Source organism: Anser cygnoides, chromosome Z (genome assembly GCF_040182565.1).
Source record: "Anser cygnoides isolate HZ-2024a breed goose chromosome Z, Taihu_goose_T2T_genome, whole genome shotgun sequence".
Lineage (NCBI taxonomy): Eukaryota > Metazoa > Chordata > Aves > Anseriformes > Anatidae > Anser > Anser cygnoides.
In genome coordinates, this window is record NC_089912.1 from 61,932,154 (window position 1) to 61,945,536 (window position 13,383).

Sequence of the window (13,383 nt, forward strand, 5' to 3'; positions counted from 1 at the left end):
CTCCCGGCCCGGCTCCCGCACCGCCTGCGCGCAGGCCCCGCCGCGCCGCGGGCAGGCTGCGGGGAGCGGCCTGCGGGGCCTGCCCGGCTCGGCGCGGCCCGGCCCGGCCCGGCTCTGCCCCGCCGGGGCGCTGCCAGGCCGGCGGCGGCCGGAGCCCCGCGGCCACCCGAGCGGCGGCGCCGCCAGGGTCCGGCGGCTTCGGCCCGGCGGGATCCGTCTGGCCCGGTGGCCGCCCCGCCGGCGCCTCGCCCCCCCGTCCCCGCCCGCCCGCCGCCCGAGGGGCCGCGGCCTCCCCTCCCCGGGCTGCCCCGCGCGGAGCGGGCCGCTCCCCCGCCACGGGCTCGGCGCCGGGCCGGGCCGGGCCGGGCCGGGCAGCCAGCGGGCCCGGCGGGGGGCGGCGGCGCGGGCGAGGGGAGGGGGCCGCGGTCCGTGTGCGAGGTGCCCGGGGCCGCGGCGGCAGCAGAGGCCGCAGAGGCGGGGGCAGCCCGCCCGGGCTGTGGGGCCGAGGGAGGGCCGCCTGGGGCCGCCTGTGCGGAGCAGAGGGGCCGAGGCGGCGGCAGAACGTGGCAGCGTTCCCCGGGGTGGGGTGGGGTGAGGGATGCGGAGAAGGTGCCAGCTCTCGGCCGTCTCCGCAGGGGAAGGGGGGTGCGGGTTGTGCCCAGGACCTCTGCTAACAGTTGCAGGTGCAGCCTGGAGAGAGACAGGGGCTAGGTGCTGTAGCCTGGCGTGGCAGCTCCTTGGAGGAAAAAGCCTCGCCGAAGAGCCATCCCACAGCACATCCCGGCGAGGATGGGGCTTGGCACGTAGCAGGAGGTAGTTACGGGTTGTGCCAGTGCAAGGGTGAGTAGCCAAACAGGAACGGGGTGAACAATGCCTGGACCTGAGGCAGCTGTCAGCCTCGCAGGAGGAAAGGCCCCGGGTTGCAGAGAAAGCGGGGGGCACGGGCCACGAGCAGCGCTGCGTCGGGCGAAAGCGGGCACAGGGCCCTCCTCTGGAAGGAGGCTGGCACCGTGGGGAGCCGTGCCACGGCGAGGCGTGGGCCCAAGGCGGCCGTGGGACGCAGCGCAGGGCTGCAGCCAGCAGCCATCTTTGCGGGGTGGGCCCCGGCCTCCCACGGCTGCGGCTGTGGGAGCTGGGGGGTGCTGGGGCGTGCTGGGGCGCGGGTCCGCAGCCTTCGTTTCGGTGCCTCAAGGAGAAGCTGAACAGCAAAGAAAAAAAATCGGCTCAGCAGCCAACTCGGTGCTGTTAGGAGGGGGCAAAGGAACTGTTTTGCAGGCATCTCGCTGCTGCGGAAATGGATTTCTTGAGGGGAGGGAGGTGCGTGTGTGGGTAATCTTTGTAGTTAATGCAGTACGGAGCAGGGAGAATGCCACTCGAGCGGCCCCAGATGCAGCGAGCAGTGGGGCGGGCGGGCGCAGACCCCCATCAGCCGTGGGCATGAGGGGGCAGATGTGCCGCCGAGCTGCAGCCACCCGTGTGCCGTGGGGAGCGGGGAGGGGGAGCAGCCCTTGGTTAGCAGCCCGTCTCCCAGTGCTGTGGCCGAGCCTGCCTGGTGCTGCAAGAGAGATCCTGTGAGGATTTTTATTGCGGTCTCTTTGTTAGCTACAGACAGGCACGCACACACTCACAGCTTTCAGCCAGGTTGTGGGAGGTAAGTGGGGGAGGAGAGGAAGGGGCGCGTGGGGCGGCACTGGGGAGCAAGGGGCCGCGCGGGCCGGCCGGGCACGGGCTCGGGCACGGTGGGAGCAGGGGGACCGGCTGCAGTCGGCCCCACCGCCACAGAAAGCAGAGCCCCTGCAATTCCAGGGACTTGTTGGCAACTCAGCGAGGGTTGCCATAGCTTTTTATGTAGGGTGACCAGAACCGGCTGGAACTGGTTTGAGGCAGATCAGCTCCTGAACACAATGCAGTCACTGAGCTGCTACAGTGGGATAGCTTCCTCCCTTCATGGCAGCCAAAAGCAGAGGAGCTTGCAGAAAGATACCATCCCAAAACAGTATGTGAATGCACACTTTAGACACACAGCACTGGTATGTGGCTAATGTAGTCATAAAGGGTTCTGTATATAAATGTACATATTTGCAGTAACTGAGATTACTTTGGCTTTTTGTGCCTTTTTATGCTTAAGGAATGGGCAAGAGCTGAGATTTATGACCCTTATTAAAATATTTTTGCTTTGCAAGGGTGGGACACTGGTTATGCAGTCTATTTTAAAACTAAACTAAATAAAATTGATTGAATGATTTGTAATTGTAGTTGTGCTTGTGACTGAAGAATGCTGCTTTGCATGCTGTTTTATTTACAGGGTGCTGTCTTGTGGTTTTCTTCTTTAGGAGACGTTGGGGGGGGGGTCTGTGCCTTTCTGAAAGGCCAAAAGGAAACGATATTGTTGTAGAATTGTGCATAAAAGCATTGCAAAGATGCTGTAAGGCATACTCGTTTCTCCCTTTTTTTTTCTCCTTGTAGGCCTATTGATTGGGGCTGCCTTTAACCCTTTCATATTTGCAGAGGTAATGCATCTGTGGCAGTAACTGAGCATTGGCTAAAAAAATCTTTCAAAGGTCAAGGTTCACAAGGTGAGATGCGGTGTTTTGGGTATGAATATAACAATAGTACGAAGGTACTTGTATATGAAAAGTAAATCTGGCTCCTGATTGCACACTTGGCACATTAGTAAAAGAGACAATGGTTTAAGTGTTAGCAAAGAAATACTATTAACCTCCAGGTTTAATAGGATTAAAGCCATTGTTTGTAAAGTCTTACGGATACCTTAGCTAAATACAGTATTTTCATTTAAATATCTTATATCCAGATAGACGTTTTTCACAATGTGGTGATAAAGGATAGGCCTCTGAGTGACAATCATAAATTGTGGACCACATGGCAGTGAACCGTTCTGTGCTGCTTTGCAGCATTGCACATTCAGAATTCGCCGTCTAATTATTTAAAGGTTGCTTGTTTGGCCATATGTGAGTAACCTGATGTTTATTTCTGAGTTGAGGTCTTCGATGTTAAACATGTACTTAATATATCCGACACAGGAAAAAGAAAACATATAAAATAAATAGTAAGCATGGTGTTTCTTACTATTGTAACCCAGGGAGAATTTTGCAGCAGCCAAGTGGAAAGATGTATTTTAGAGATCTGATGGAGCTCCAGTGGATTATTAGTTGCATGAATTATAATACTGTGCAGTAATGAAATAAGAATAGGATACCGGATGGGCAGTGCATCAGCTCCTGAGGGATGACTACTTTTAACTCAAAGCAATGGATAATGGATAGGATTTTTTATTTACTTATTTATTTTTCATCTAAAAATAAATGTGTACTTAGGTTCGAGCTGGCATTTGCATCTTATAGTGAAAGCTGGAGGATTCAGAGAGAGGGAGAGGGGGAGAGAGAAGAAAGCAGTAATGAATATAGCAAAGGGAAGAACAAAGGCTGCTAGAGCTTGCACATTGGAACACTAAACATTTTGCTTTGGGGATTCTTTTGCCAGAGCTGTTACTTCCTATAACAGGAAATCAGCAGCTCTAGAATCTTATGCAGTGTTATTTTAAAAAAATCTGACCAGCCTTGGCTGTGTTAGCTGGTTTGGTAATCTACAATCAAGATAAATATGGAGGCAAAATGGTGAAAATGTTCTGGTCTAGTGTGAAATGATGCTTTTTTCCTCTGTTCAGCAGAATAAAGTAGACAGTCTTAAAAGCCTTGAGAGATTGTGGATATTGGGTAAGTTTTATGGTGGCTGATGATAGGCAGGGTGCCTGCATCAGAGTGTGACAAATACAAGAGAACCTTTTTTATTTCTGACTGCAGCGGATTACATAAGATACTTAGATATTAGTTGTAGAAAAGTGGAAGTAGCATGCCGATGTTTAGCTTGAAATTAATGTTTCTGTGGTTTTTAATGCAGCTGCAATGTATTGTTTCTCAGATTTGATAGGGCAGTAAGTAGCTTGTGTGGTAGAGCAAAATGCCTAACATCACTGTGCTGATTTGTGTCCATCTTTTTCTGTAATTTGTATGCAGAGGTTCTATATATATTTGACTGTAGACATCTGTAGCAAAATTATGCTTACAAACATGAATTCTTGTTGCATGATAGGAATAGTATCTGTCGCTGCTCTTAATGCATGCTTTTTCCAAGTGTCAGCTAAAATGCATGTAACATGAGAGCACCTTTTAGATTTTTTTTCCCTCAACCAGAATAGAAAGGTCCTTAAAGTTTTAAGTACTTGAATGGTCACCAAATTCAACGTATCTGTTTTATTCGGATTTTTAAACAAGATCTGTACTATGAATTTTTATTTTTAGCAAAGGATTTGAATTTGCGGGGACTTTGTAGGCAGTAAGATAAGAAACCTGAATAGATGTTGGAGTCTGCAGTATTCTTGGTGAGTTGTTTTTTTTTTTTTTCTTTAGACTAAAAACGTTTGCAAATGCTCTTCACCGGGTGATTTTGATTTTGCACATAGGCCAGCTTCTCAGCAGAAAATGCTGCTTAATGTTTGAGGGTTGGTCTTCTGTCTCAGCAATCATGAGCTCATCTTCCGTTGAGGCTTGTCTCGGGAACTTGATCTTGAGAACAGGGGTAATGACTTACCAAATTCCAAGTCTCTTTTGAATTAATTAACTAGGTTTGTTTTTCTTGGAAGTATGAATGTGTGATAAAATGTAAATATGCACACAGATTGCTGGGAATGGATGTTTAAAAAAAAAAAAAAAAGTTGACCCTAATGTTTTAGGGTCTGTTCGTTGCTAGTGTTGCACGGGCAGGCCCTGCCTGACTTGGAGCGCTCTCACTGGGGTTGTCTGGAGCTGCTTCACACAGTTCTCAAGCAGAAATTGACATCCACTTAAAAAATTAAAGGAAATGGGCAGGAAGCAAGTGTAATTTAGAACGTGATTCAGAGTTGATTAAATGACGTGATTTAGCGATGGGACTCAGTAGGTCAGGCTGATGGTTGGAGTTCATGATCTTGAAGGTCTTTTCCAACCTAGATGTTTCTGTGATTCCAGACTGAGAATCTCAGAATTCACGTTATTGTTGTACATCCACTCTAGTCAGGTTACTGTACCAGCTCACTTTACATATAGAATTATAAAACTAAACCATTTTAAATGGCATACAAAAATAATGGTTTGAGGACCTACCTGCTTTTTATTAATTCATCTTAATTTTAAAAGAAATTCAGGAAGTTATGAGGCCCAAAACTTTAACAGGATCTCTTTGCAAATGTAGGTAGTTTTTATTTGGACAGCTGTAGATAGAGATGGTCTGTTCAGCTCCCTGTGGTGTGGGAAAAGAGATAACCTGCCTCCGTGTTGAAATACTCCCTTTCTTTTTGCCAGCCAGAGGCTGGTAATAGTGAACTTTGAACCCATTGCTTGTGGTTCTCTTCAGACTCTGCTAGAGGTGTTTCAGTGGCCATGTGCGAGGAGACATTGGCTAGACTTCAGAAGATGGCTCTTCTTTTTCCCTTCCTGTACTGTCCTACTCAAAGAGGAGAACTTGAGATAACCCGTTTTGAAAAAAAAAAAAAGTTCAAAAAATCAGTAGTTAGACTGCAAGATGAGGCTTCCAAGGAGTTGTAAATTACAAGGGATTTTATTTTGGCTGTGAAAAAAAAAAGTGGGATTTTGCATAAGAAAATGAATAAAAACTCTAAGGCCTGTCTTTACTTAATTATACCTATTGGGGGAAAAAGGACTAGAATTTCAAAAGGTAAGATATATAGGGTTGTATTCAGGTGCAGGGTAGAGTAGAAAAGAGGACGAAGTCGATTAGCCACTCGTAGATAGCCAGTTATAGGAATGGATATGTTTTGAAAGAATGTGGTAACATTCTTATAATTGTAAAGCAACTCAGGCTGCTTTTGAGAATAAACACCTGACTTGCTGGTTTGATAAGGCTTTGCCATACCTCATGTTAAAGACTGAATAAGAGACTCTTCTGCAGAGATCTTGTGTTCCTAAAAGTTCTACCTGCACGAACCAACAGCAAATGGCAGTGTAGGTTTTCAAACTTCATTCTGGCTGCAAGAGCATCTGCATTCTGTATGTGGAGATAAGTATCATCCTCATGGCCTCTGGGGACTCCCACATAATTTTGTTTACTGGGAAAAGACAGTGTGCATACACATGCAATGTAGGTCTGTCTCTATGCCAGGTTTTTAGCAATATGCTGTGAACATTGTGCAATTGCACAAGTCCCATTCAGGTCTTTTTTGTGTGTGTGATTTTTCTGTAACTTCATGTTCTGCTATCCCAACTGTAATTTGTTACGGTTGCTTTCATTTCTGCTGTCTGTGATTTTGAACTTCCACATTTTTTGCGAAAGACACTCCAGAATTGAAAAGTTAAAAATACTGTAAACAATTGCAACCAAACTGAACTTTTGTACAAATCAACAGAATATGCTTGGTGACACATTGACTTTAGTGCTTTACTACGGGTTTGCTTTCAGCAGTCGCCGGTTTAACACAGCTTTTGCAGCCTGTGTGCGGATTAACAGGCCTCAGTGATAGTCTAGAACTAGGCAAACAAAAGTAGAGTGAATGGAGGAATCTTTTTTTTATTATTTTGTAAGTATTTTAGCAGTTATTACAAATTAACGTCTTTTGCATACAGTACTGGACAATATTTTGGATTCATGGTTGAGAAGGATTGATGTTCTAGTTATTTTCCTCCTTAAGGCATCCAGATTTGTTTAAAGTGTCTTTATTGAACAACTTGCATGAAATTAGATCAAAGTCACATGTGAACTGGTACTGTCTGTTGTGGAAGCATTTTCTTTCTACGCTTCAAATTTCAGAATTTTCCTTTAAAATACCAAATCTGACTTTCTCCTGTTACACTGTATACGTTTGCAAATTATGCCCAAAGTTTTGAGAAACAAAATCAAGAAGCCTGAACTAGCTCCAGTGCTGCTAAGCAAGGCTTCCATAGCCAGCGATGGTCTTTGCTTGAAACCACATGCCTGCAGTTGCTCAGGGGTTGGGGATAAAAGAGAGGAGAATGTGGACATTTCCCCAAAGTTGTTTTGGTTAGGACCTGACTGCATATAGCTAATTATAGTTTCAGAAAACTAAAGAAAAACCATTATGTATACTGAGTTGTGCCATCTGCTTCTGTCTGTACGCTTTTGGCAATGTATGGTAACATCTACATTTGTCTAGGCTGGTAGAAATAACTTCTGTTGAAAACCAAAATACTTCATTTAATCATTTTATTACAGTAAAGTTGTGCCTTTGACTGGTGGATACACGTGCTTGAATGGTCACATTTTATAAGGGCAGAGCAGTTTATTGTGAAGGGTGCAGAGACAGCCGTATAAATCACAGGTACTGGCTGGGCATTGTGTAGCATCTTACCTTGTCCCAGTTCCAAAATGTTCTACGTGATAGTGCTGGGAGCTGGGATTGTGCTCCAGATCAACAGTTTATGGGCAGTGTTTCGAAAAGCTTCCATAGCTTGCTTCCATTTGATGGAGGACACTAAAGACGTGTTTAGATACTGCCATAATTGGGTAATAGGGCAAGTGTCATAATTGGGTAATAGGGCAAGGTAGGTCTGGATGCTCATTACTGATTTAAAACTATGGTGAGAGTGGTCAGACACTGGAACATGTTGCCCTGAGAGGTTTTGGAGTCTCCATCTTCAGAAACACTGACAGCCTGACTGGACAATGTCTTGAGCTGTAGCTGACTCTGATTTGAGCAGAGAAGTTGGAGTTCCAGAGGTCCCTTTCAACCTCAGTTATTCTGTACTTCTGTGAAATGGCTGTTGGAGACTTCTAGGGGCTAGTAAAGAATAAATCTTTAAATTCGTCTGAAACTATCAACAGTTGCTGTTGATAAATTTAAAAAAAAATTTTAATACTTGAAATATGTTGATACTACTTGCCTTCCCAAGCTTTTTTGAAGAGGAGGAAGAGGAAGTAATAAAATTGGTAGACTGTTCTCTTAGAAAACCAGAAATGCAAATTCAAATTTGTCTTACTCATTGAAGGTTGTATGTGGAGACAAGTGGGATTTTCCTTTTGTAAGGGAGCTACTGTGCATAATGTTGAAATATCAGATTGCTTGGTATAAACGTTAACTGTAAAACACACCAGTACTTCAAAAAGATGGTCAAAAAGCTAAGGACTGGCACAACAGCTGCCTGTTATGAAAGTTTTATTTTTGGAAGCAAGAATCTGCCCGATTTTTTTCAATACTAACAAGTCATGGGATCCTTGATAAACCAAAAGGAGCCTGTATTTTATGTGAATATGATCAGCATTGCAGATTGTGGTTAAAGCGGCCTCTTGCATATCCTTCTTGCCTGCTGAGTATTTCAAACCACACTGAGTCATGATTTGAGATGTGGTTCTCATTTCCTGGAAGAGTTTTGGTGGTTGAACTAGCATATTGCTTTTGTCTCTCCTTAGATACTTAGCTTTCAAACTAGTCAGAAGTGTTAGTCAATCGTCATTGCTAATATGTCGGATAACTAATGAGCTGCTAAAATTTGTGTCAGGCTAATATTTGCCTAAGGTTAGGATATATTACTGTAATTCTGGTTGAATCACTTAAGTCTTCTCTGTATGATGAAATTTCTTGGCATAATGATACAAAAATAAAAAATATATATTTTCGTGCAGGTGAGGCTGGTATTACTCTCTGTGCATGCATTTTGTTCCAGAGTGAACGTGTTGCTATATAGGTGTCATAACTTGCATTTGAAAGCAGAATAATTACACCAGATTACCAGATATTTGTTCTGGAATACCGTGTCTAACTGGGAATTTATAAATAATTATTATTTTGCTATTGCCGTTTCATAAATCTTCTTACAGAGGCTAGGCGTTACCATGTACTAGACACCAAAAATGCTTTCTCAGTGCTGTTGTTTCATGGTACTGAAAAGCTTGCTAATTTTCTTTAAAGAGTGTACAAAAGGAAATGTGTCTGCCCTAGAGGGAGAACAGTCCACAACTGTACGTTACACAAACTGAAGTAAAAACGGTAGGAAGTGTTTAGGGAAATTAAAGGAGTGTAGTCACAGGAACATGAGTTCCATAGGTAGATGAAAATTAACTTTTTTTTTCTTTTTTTTCCTAAATAGTGAACAGATTTGTTGCTGAAATAAGCTTAAGTTGCGTATTTGAGCAGGAGCATGGAGACATACAGTCTGTGTAGATGGTCAGGTGGGATTTGAAGACAAAAGTTGGGAATTTAATACAGCAGAAAGGACAAGGCTGGTACAGGCAGTTAAAACAATTGTGTGCTGCCATTGGATTTGTGGTTGAGAAATGAAGAGTTGGATGGGCAAGAGTGTGTGTCAAGAAGGAAAACTTCTTCAGTTTTTTAAAGGTTAATGATGAACAAAAGAATAAAAACTGAGTATGTTAGACCATGCTTGTGATTAAGAATATGTTGCTAGAAACATTAATGCAAAGAGAATGTTCATTGGGTAAGTACTGGAAAGGCAGTTGGATTCTTTGTCAGTGCTGGGTCTGAAAAGCTTAAATTGTTCTCGTACCTGACAGACAAAATCAGTGTTTTGAGCAGTTTGGAGCTATAACCTGTGTGGGAGCTGGCAGATCACTCTGTTTTTCTGCCTTCATTACAGTGGTAACTTCCCCCAAAAGTCTGACTGCTTGCAGTTGCTTAGCTTTACACCAAAAAGTACCTTTTAATTTCTGCAGCAATTTAAAGACAGCTTGGTCTGTCTTGTGGAGAATAATGTGCCCCATCTGCAACAGTCCTAAAGCCCAACTGTAAGATGGATCATATTTAGTAACTGAGTAAAAATATTTTCTTCTGTGTTTTTTTCCCCTCGGCAGAGTGCGTGAAAAGGTAGGTTTGTTTGTTTTTTCTCATATGGCTAGAATCCCTCCACCTGGAACCAGCACAGATACAGGGCTTGAGGAGGAGCGACAAAAATTCCCTATAGTAAAACAAAACTGCCTTTAATCCTTCAGAAGCAGCTATTTGCTTCTAGGCCCTAATGTTTCTTCAGTTGCTATTTATGTCATCACGTTTGAGCCTTCCTCACATCTCTGCAAACAGTCACTGTAAGAAAGCTGTATTTCAAAATAGTATCTTGAATCTATAACAGTAGAATAGGAGCTTTCACATGTACTCCGTCTTGCCCATGTTCTCCCGTTTTTCTGGAATCAGCCTTAGAAAACCCTTGCATGCATCCTTAGGTTTTCCATTTTAACAACTAGGATACGACAGCGCCAAAAGGTCTACAAGGATGTAACTATTCCTTATGGGTAAGGCAGCAGATTCTTGTCCTGCTCGCTTACTGTCTCACAGAGAGTTCTCACAGAGGGGTTCTTGTTTTGACATAATTACCAAGCGAGTGCTTCACTGGAACGTGTTACCAGATGAGTGAAAAGGCTAACTGGGAGAACAAGACAGTGGAACAGCAAAGCAGTATCTTCCTTTGGCTGAAACCTGGGCCGTTTTCTCCATGCTGTTCATAGGAAGCCCTTATTCGGGAAATGCATTTCCAAAGAAAGAAAAAATTAGGATCATGAACAAATGCTTTGAACAGGGAAACAAAATGATCTTTGTGTCTCCTGCAGCATTTAATTCAGACCTTACATTTCATCAAGATAATGATGTGCACCTAACAGTGGACTTTATCCCCAGAGAGACTGACGGAAACCATGAAGCGAGGATATCCTTACAAGTCTCAGAGTCCTTTATCTTCTGGTCTTAAGACTCACTGGTAGTCTTACCAGAAGTCCAGTCACCCACCTTCAAAAAACAGACCCCAGAAGCATCATTTCTCAGTGCACTATGGCTTTCTAGCTGTACAATTCCTGTTGGGCATATCCAGTTTTTTTTCCCTCTTCTCTTTTATCACTGGATAATCAGGAATGTAATGCTTAAATTTTTAAAGAACCTTTTAAAATTATTATTTTTCATAAAGTAATTCAAATTCCATTGCAAATGTGGCAGGCTTTTTGTGACATTCTCCTGGTAACAATCAGCAGACAGCTGGGTGGAGAGGCAGGAAATGGAGTTAGACCAAGGGAAGTAAAAGGAGTTTACAAAGTGCAACCACCATCGGAAAATGAAATGGTACTGTGGACAGAGAGAGAACATCTAAGAACTGTCTCTTTATATAAGTGCACCCCAAATTAGGGATATTTAATTTATGGTATAATCTATCCAGTGTGTTTAGTAATATATGCTTCAAGTTAGTAGTCCCATGTATTGATGTGATTTTCATTTCTGTTATTTAGAAAATAAAAAGTATTTCAGACAAAGATGTTTGAGGAGGAGGAGGTCTTGCAGGTTGTTTCTTTAAATATTTTTGTTTGCTTATTCTTGGTTAGACATGTTGCGGACTGCTTCTCTGTTTAATTCTGAAGATCTTCCTTTGTTAAGTGCACTGAAAGTCATTAGCAATAAAAGAGAGAATTTTAATGGCAGCCTTTTGATGCGAGGTGGTTTTTTTTTTTTTTTCATCTTTGTATGTCTCTTGGGAGACATTGAGCTTTGCTCACAGCAATTCTCAAAGAAAGCAGTTGTCAAAGAAATTCCAGTTCCTGGAAAATCACCATTTCCTAGGGAACCAGGAACTTGCCTCATTTCCCATTCTGAAGTATTTACAGGCTTCGGGCCGGCCCAGAGAAGGAATAGACCAACAACTCGTCTGGCAGCCAAGGCATCAGTCAATTTCAATCTGAGATAAAAGGCAAAGTTTCATCTTTAAGGGGAAGGGTTATTGAAAGGTGTTTGTGGAAGCCACCTTCCTCTCTTTTTAATGAGTCCTGCCAATTGTGAAGGAAACATAGTTTATATACTGAGTCTTAAATTCATACTAGAATAACAAGGAAAAAAATAATAAAATGTCAAGGTTTACAACTCTGTTTACTTGTGTAGCAAGACTTGCCATGCCTTTTCTCCCTTCTTGTTTAATTTAGATTGCTTTACAGGTTTGAAGGATGGGAGAGATCCTCTGCAAGGTCAAGAGCAGTTCTGGGTGCCCTGTGTAGGTGAAACCACTCCATTCGTGTGCTCTGGTAGAGTGCGGGAATCGGTCTGGATGCCTGAAAGACAGTTGCAGCTTTATGCAGTGTGCTCTCTGTGGATAAATTTATGATCTCAGCTTAAAGCGTCAGACTTCTTTTGAGATATTTTCCCATTTTGGAATTAGCCTTAATGAAGTTTCTTAGTAAAGAACAAATGTGTCTCCTCTTACGTAGTTTTGCTCTTAAAGATACATGGATAAAATACTGTGTGAGTGGCCTTTACTTAATTCATTGCTATTGCTAAATGTTAATGAAACTCCGTTACATATAATTGGAGGAAGTTTTAGACAAGGAACATTTTATAGTTCTTTTTAGCGTGTTTAGTAACTGCAAAAACACATCCATAGATAGATGTACAGTTGGAGTGCAAATTAGTATATCAAATCATGAAAAACTGTCAATTAAGGCTTTGTTTTTGTGGGTTTGTGTGGATTTACATGCTTTGGTCTCTAGAAACTTCTTCACTTAAATCTTACAACAACTTTCTTTGTAATGTTAATATTATGTGTGTATGTGATTCTTCCTCTTTGTTAAATAAATAAAGTAAATTAATTCATAAAGATGTTAACAAGTACCTTACAACCCAGCAACCTCTGCTCAGTAATTTGTAAGCAGAGTGTTAAAGTTGCAGTTCAGTCAAGGTGAACTATTACTTAAATATCCACTGTCTTTTTTTTTTTTTTACCAGCCTAGGTAGCGACTTAACTCAGAATTGTTCTCGTGCCTGGTTTATGTTACCACAGTTGTGATTATTTACATTGTGAATAAAACATAGCTGGGGCAGAAAAAAAAGGTCATTTTAGACATTTGTCTTTCAGGTTACGTTCATTATGGTACATTCAGTGTCTTTTCTTAATTCGTGCTTCATTTATGATAAGGTATGCATCCACATGGAAACAAGGGATAAAATCAGACTGGTAGCTCTAGATAGTCTTCTGTCCTTGTCTGCTGTGCCAGGTTCTGTCACCAAAGACAGAAATGTTTTGATCTGTGGTGTTCACTGTAGCTTAGTATTCAAACTAGCAAAGTGGCTTTTCTTACATTTTAAGTATTACTCTTGAAGGAGTATCTTGGCAGAGCTCCTCTTCCAATGTCTTTACGACAGCCGAAAAGCAAGAGGAAGCAGGCAGCAGGACAGCACCTTTCCGAAGCTGTGCTGCGGCCAGGCTCCTTTTGAGTGGGCCCACCTTCTGGTTGGCAGCTCTGTCCTGTGCAAGTTACTCCTAGTGGGTAATTCAGCGTCATGTAATAAATGTGTCTGGTCTCCTGGGATCTACTCTGGGTAGGGGCTGATGACACAGTGGTACACAGATACCTGAGACAGTTTTAAACTGAGTAGTT

At 43.1% G+C, this 13,383-nt stretch overlaps 1 protein-coding gene across 16 annotated transcripts in view; it reads left to right on the forward strand.

Annotated features, from left to right (window-relative positions):
- ZNF532 (zinc finger protein 532) overlaps positions 1–13,383 on the forward strand; it is a 46,221-nt gene that overhangs the window by 654 nt on the left and 32,184 nt on the right. Inside the window, exons 2-3 of one of the 16 annotated variants that reach the window (XM_066987817.1) lie at positions 678–840; positions 2,467–2,576. The exons of 3 other annotated variants lie outside the window; for them this stretch is intronic. The gene's annotated coding sequence lies outside the window, so the exon portion shown is untranslated. 12 more of the 16 variants (XM_013195137.3, XM_013195140.3, XM_013195141.3 and 9 more) reach the window with 12 other exon arrangements.